We start from the raw sequence: 6,621 nt of genomic DNA on the forward strand, positions 1-6,621 counted from the left end.
TGAAAGTGAAAGTGGAGAGTGAAAAAGTTGGCTTAAAGCTCAACATTCAGAAAACGAAGATCATGGCATCCGGTCCCATCACTTTATGGGAAATAGATGGGGAAACAGTGGAAACAGTGTCAGACTTTATTTTATTGGGCTCCAAAATCACTGCAGATGGTGACCACAGCCATGAAATTAAAAGATGCTTACTCCTTGGAAGGAAAGTTATGAACAACCTAGATAACATATCAAAAGCAGAGACATTACTTTGCCAACAAAGGTCCATCTAGTCAAGGCTATTGTTTTTCCAGTGGTCATGTATGGATGTGAGAGTTGGACTGTGAAGAAGGCTGAACACTGAAGAATTGATGCGTTTGAAGTGTGGTGTTGGAGAAGACTGTTGAGAGTCCCTTGGACTGCAAGGAGATCCAACCAGTCCATTCTGAAGGAGATCAGCCCTGGGATTTCTTTGGAAGGAATGATGCTAAAACTCCAGTACTTTGGCCACCTCATGCGAAGAATTGACTCATTGGAAAAGACTCTGATGCTGGGAGGGATTGGGGGCAGGAGGAGAAGGGGACAACAGAGGATGAGATGGCTGGTTGGCATCACTGACTCGATGGACATAAGTCTGGGTGAACTCCGGGAGTTGGTGATGGACAGGGAGGCCTGGCATGCTGGATTCACAGGGTCGCAAAGAGTCGGACACGACTGAGTGACTGAACTGAACTGAAGTGTGATTATTGGTAGTGAACTTAAAGACACAGCAATAAAAACTACCCATAATGAAACAAATAAAAATGAATTTAAAAATTTAAAAGCGCATCAGTAATTCTAATATACATGTAATTGGAGTACCTAAAAGAGAAGAGGGAAAACAAAAACAATTGAAGAAGTAACGACTGGACTTCCCTGGTAGCCCAATGGATAAAAATCCGCCTGCCAATGCAGGTTCAAGCCCTGGATTGGGAGGATTCCAAATACTGTGGAGCAACTAAGCCTGTGCACCACAACTGCTGAACTGATGTTCTAGAGCCCCTGAGCCACAATCACTGAGCCTGTGTGCCACAAGTACTGAAGCCCAGGTGCTCTAGAGCCTGTGTGCTACAACTATTGAAGCCCAGACAACTAGAGCCTCTGCTCCACAACAAAAGAAGCGACTGCAATGAGAAGCCTGCTCACAACAATGAAGAGTAGTCCTTGCTCGCCACAACTACAGAAAGTCCACAATAATAAATTAATTAATTAATTAAATTTTTAAAAAAGAAGCCATGTTCTCAAAAAATAATGACTTAGTTTTTTCAAACTTGATGGAAATTATAAACCCACAGGTATAAGTTCAATGAGCCCAAAACATGACACTTAAAGAAAGTTTAACCAAGACACATCATATATCAAATTGTTCAAAACCAATGAAAAAGGGAAAATCCTTAAAGACATGTTATATATAAAAGGAACAAAAACAAGGATGACAGCAGATTTCTCACTAAAAAAACAATGCAAGTGAGAGAAACAGTGGAGCAACATCTTTAAAGTATTAAAAGAGAAACAGGCCAATTTAGAATTCTATATCCAACAAAAATCTTTAAAAATTAAGGTGAAATTAAAATGTTTTCAAAAATACAAAAGCTGAAAAGATCCATCACCAGCAGACCTGTGATATAAGAAAGGTTAAAGGAAGTCCTTCACACAGAAGTAAGATGACACCAAATGAAAATGGTGTGAAAAGCATGAAAGTAAATGAAGGAATAAATAGAAGGATGAGCACTGACAATAACAACTGCATGAATAAACATAAGAGATTTGCTTTTATTATGTAAACTTCTTTAAAATATTATTGTTTAATCTGATAATGTAGAATGTGGTCTATGAGACTGCTTTTGTTGTTTAGTCACTCAGTCTTATGCGACTCTTTTGCAATCCCATGGACTGTAGCCCACCAGGCTTCTCTGTCCATGGGATATCCCAGGCAAGAATACTGGAGTGGGTTGCCATTTCCCTCCCAAGGATATTTTCTGGACTCAAGGACTGAACCTGCATCTCCTGCATTGGCAGAAAGATTCTTTACCACTGAACCACCTGGGAACCCAGTAAAGTTTATAAGATATGTAAGAAGAACAGAAATAAATGTTACCGTGTTTTCAATAGTTACTTGAAAATGATAAATTCACAGAAGAATATTTCTGAGCTACTATTCTAGAGAAATTAAAATCTGGAAACCACTCTTCTGATATCTCATGCCACGTGGCCTACATTTTTCTATTTGGCTTGAGTAGTCTTAGCATTATGCTACGGAAAATATAATTTAAGTTGAACTTAATACATTTGTTTTCACAGAGAAAAAGCAATAATTTCAAAATGATGTTCTAGTAAAGAAATATCTCACAAGGTTCAGCAATGGCTTTTGCTGAACTTTATAAATAAAAGGAAACAACTGCTGTTTCACTACAAAGTTAAATTCATCAAATATTTAATGTAGGTAACTGTTTAAAATTGGGTCAAACAGATAAGTAGATTAAAATTATATTTATAGCACAAGTCACAAAACAATGTTCCCTTCATTGCTCCCCAAACCAGCTCAAAATGAGCAATTAACATAATATACATCATTTGGGCTTTTACGAGAATGTTTATTAGGAAGGTTAGAGGGAGAAGATAACAAAGCAGTTCTCATCATTAAGAGGTAGATGAAAGCAATCATAAAACCACAGCACAGTAGGCGATTCACGAGTGCAAAATTCTATACACAGCTACTGAATTTTTCTCCGGTCTTGTGAAATCTATTCAAAAGCATACCTAAAAGTTCTTTCAGTGAGTAGCTCTATAGTAAAATGAAAGTGGAAATTAAAATATACAAAGGAGATGGGTCTTTTGGGTAGTAAGAGAAAAAGCAGACTTCAAGATGAAAACCTAATAAAGGCAAACTCCTTTGGAAATAGGTTAACTCAGCGTCCTTGAAAAGGAATTCTGATGCCCACTCAAGTTTGGGAACTACTATTTTAGTCTAAAATACAGTGAACAAAAAGCAAGAAGTCCCATGCCAAAATCTGTGCATTCAAATTTTCCCGTATAAGACAACTATTAAATCTCCAGCAGTAGAGGATGAATGGAAAATTCTAAAGTGTTTCTGCTTGTCAGCAGATTCATTTCTATTTATTTGAATATTAAGTCTCTATAACCATCACATATTACTAGATTCAGCATTCTTGAAAGAATTAACGGAAACAATACACATGAATATACTCAACACTGAACCTCAATAAATTTATGACGGATTTTACTCTAAGTCTTGCTCTGGAAGTGCCACAGTCGCATAAAAGATTTTGGCTACTTATTGGAAGTAATTTCTCCCATTCTAAATAGAAAATCCTGTTGTATTTATTTCATGTATTTTGACACCAGCTGTGAAGCTTGTTATGGTGGAATTACATCTTACATATGGATTGAGTTATATAATGTTTTTAAATTCATATGATGTTTCTTCATTCTTCTCCTATACCAGAAAGGGTAAAAGAACAAGAAAGGCAAAGAAATCAACAGAAGAGAAGGAATATCCAAATACATTTTTTAAGAATATGGTGAACTCAAAATCTTTTCAGAATATCAGCATACATTACTACATCAAATAAAGGCTGCTGCTGCTAAGTCACTTCAGTCATGTCTGACTCTGTGCGACCCCAGAGATGACAGCCCACCAGGCTCCCCTGTCCCTGGGATTCTCCAGGCAAGAACACTGGAGTGGGTTGCCATTTCCTTCTCCAATGCATGAAAGTGAAAAGTGAAAGTGAAGTTGCTCAGTCGTGTCTGACTCTTCTCGACCCCATGGACTGCAGCCTACCAGGCTCCTCCGTCCATGGGATTTTCCAGGCAAGAGTACTGGAGTGGGGTGCCATTGCCTTCTCCAAAATAAAGGCTAGCATAGCATAAACATCATTTTAGATTATGATCATCATAGTGATATGGAGAATCCAAGTTTAAAAGGTTTATTAGGAAAGAAATGATTAAAATAACGGGACTAGCAAATACAAGGAAATCTAAGCCATTAAAAAAAGTGAATATAAAATTTATCTAGTAAAGCAGTCAGTGTCAGGCCTGTAGACTCATAAGGAAATGATGAGAAACCAAATCAGATGGTGACATGAACGAAGAGATAACATGCAGTGTAGTGCATCTAGGAAAAGAATGAAACCAAACTGATGGAATGTACTGCACCATGTTTAAAGGCATAGAAATAACAATAATATTCAAGTACAACCAAAAAGCGTAGCTGTGCTGCAGATGTGAAGAAATGAGTTTGAGAATGGAGTCATTATATCTGGACCTAGGCTGCCTACTGGCATGATTGTACAGTAGTCCCATCCCCATTTCATCTGCAGAGGATACATTCCAAGACCCTCAGAAGATGCCTGAAAATATGACAGTACCAACTCTACATACACTATGTTTTTTCATACGTGTGTGGGTGCATGTGTGTGTGTGTGTGTGTATACACACACACTTAGGACTAAGTTTAATCTATAAATTAGTCACAGTAAGAGAATATCCAAACTGCCAGCATCACTACTCTTGCACTCTGTGGCCATTATTAAGTAAAATAAGGATTACTTGAGCACGAGAACTACAATAATGAGACAGTCAATCTGAAAACTAAGAAAGCTACTAAGTGACAAACAGGCCAGAAGCATATACAGTGTGGATACACTGGGCAAAGGGATGATTCACATCCCCGGCAGGACAGAGTGGGACAGCAAGAGATTTCATCACACTGCCCACAATGGCATGCAATTTAAAACTTATGAATTGTTTATTTTTGGAATTTTTCATTTCATATTTTCAGACCACAGTTGACCATGGGTGACTGAAACTTATAGAAAGTGAAACCATGGATAAAAGACCGCTATTGCTACTGCTTAGGTGCTTTAGTCATATCCAGCTCTGTGTGACCCTATGGACTGCAGCCTGCCAGGCTCCTCTGTCCATGGGATTCTCCAGGCAAGAATACTGGAGAGGGTTGCCATGCCCTCCTCCAGGGGATCTTCCTGACCCAGGGATCAAACCCAGGTCTCACTCATTGCAGGCAGATTCTTTACCACCTGAGCCACCAGGGAAGCCCAAGAATAGTGAAGTGGGAAGCCTTTCCCTTCTCTAGGGTAACTTCTTGACCCAGGAATTGAACTAGGGTCTACTACATTGCAGGCAGATTCTTTACCAGCTGAGCTACCCAGGAAGCCCCAAAGGGCTACTACTGTATATTTTATAAGTATATATATGTGTGTGTCTATGTGTGTGTATGTGTGGGTGTGTGTCTGTCAGGCATGTGTGTGTATACATATATATATGTAATTAAAAATAAATGATGCGGGCTCTCAGCCTAACTCCCTACTTTTCAAGTGCTCAAAAGTCACAGACAGAGAATATTTCTATTGAAAAGCACTGATCTATACAGCTACTGGAGATGCCTTGTATGTGAAAGATGACACTAACACACACACACATACACACACACACAAAGCCAATAACTCACCCATTCTTTCTTGCAGAACAATTTATTGAGCATTCCTCATGTGAGCATCACTATGCTAGGAATTTGGAATCCATAGATTAAAACAAAACATTCCCTGCATTCAAGGAGCTCACAAGAAGAGTAAGAAATAATGACTATAAAGAGTTGATCAAAAACCAAATACTTGGGTATTGGGTATTGGGTCCAACTATCAGAAATGCACTTAGTGATAAAGAAGAAAACAAAAAGCAGTAACCAAGTTCGCTCTGCCTTCAAGGGGCTTATAACCTGGCTAATGACACACAGGGCTTCCCCAGTGGCTCAGTGGTAAAGAATCTGCCTGCCAATGCCAAAGACGCAGGTTCTATTCCTGGGTTAGGAAGATTCCCTGGATAAAGAAACGATAACCCACTCCAGTATTCTTCCTTGGGAAATCCCATGGACAGAGAAGCCTGGTGGGCTACAGTCCATGGGAATCACAAAAGAGTCAGACACGACTGAGCAGCTAAACAACAAAAATGACACACAACACAAGAGTAAGAAGTAAAATGTTTTAAGTGGCAATTAATATTTGAGACTATGTCTTCAAACTGAGACCCACTGAGTTTGATGTGGAATTATTTCTTCCATTTTGTGTTTTCATTGGAATGATAATCTAAAAAATGCATTCTAATTAATTTCTGGATAAGCATCTTAAAACTAAATACCACCAATGAATTTTCATTCTGGCATCTGCTGTTGGTGTTCTCAATCATGCATGTACTAGGTGAAGGCCTACATAGTTTGCTAAATAAATAAAGTCTGATGGGGTTGGGGCAGGGGAAGTGAGGATGAATTGAGTCATTAGAGAACACAGGGTAGGGCTTCCCAGGTGGCACCAGCAGTATAAAGAGCCCATCTGCAAATGCAGGAAACATAAGAGACACGGGTTCAATCCCTGGGTTGGGAAGATCCCCTGGAGGAGGGCATGACAACCCACTCCAGTATTCTTGCCTGGAGAATTCCTAAGGACAGAGGAGCCTGGTGGGCTACAGTCCATGGGGTCACGAAGAGTCAGACACGACTGAGGACTTCACTTTCACTTTTCACTTTCATGCATTAGAGAAGGAAATGGTAACCCACTCCAGTGTTTTTGC

This window comes from Bison bison, unplaced genomic scaffold (assembly GCF_000754665.1).
Source record: "Bison bison bison isolate TAMUID 2011002044 unplaced genomic scaffold, Bison_UMD1.0 scf7180017864044, whole genome shotgun sequence".
Lineage (NCBI taxonomy): Eukaryota > Metazoa > Chordata > Mammalia > Artiodactyla > Bovidae > Bison > Bison bison.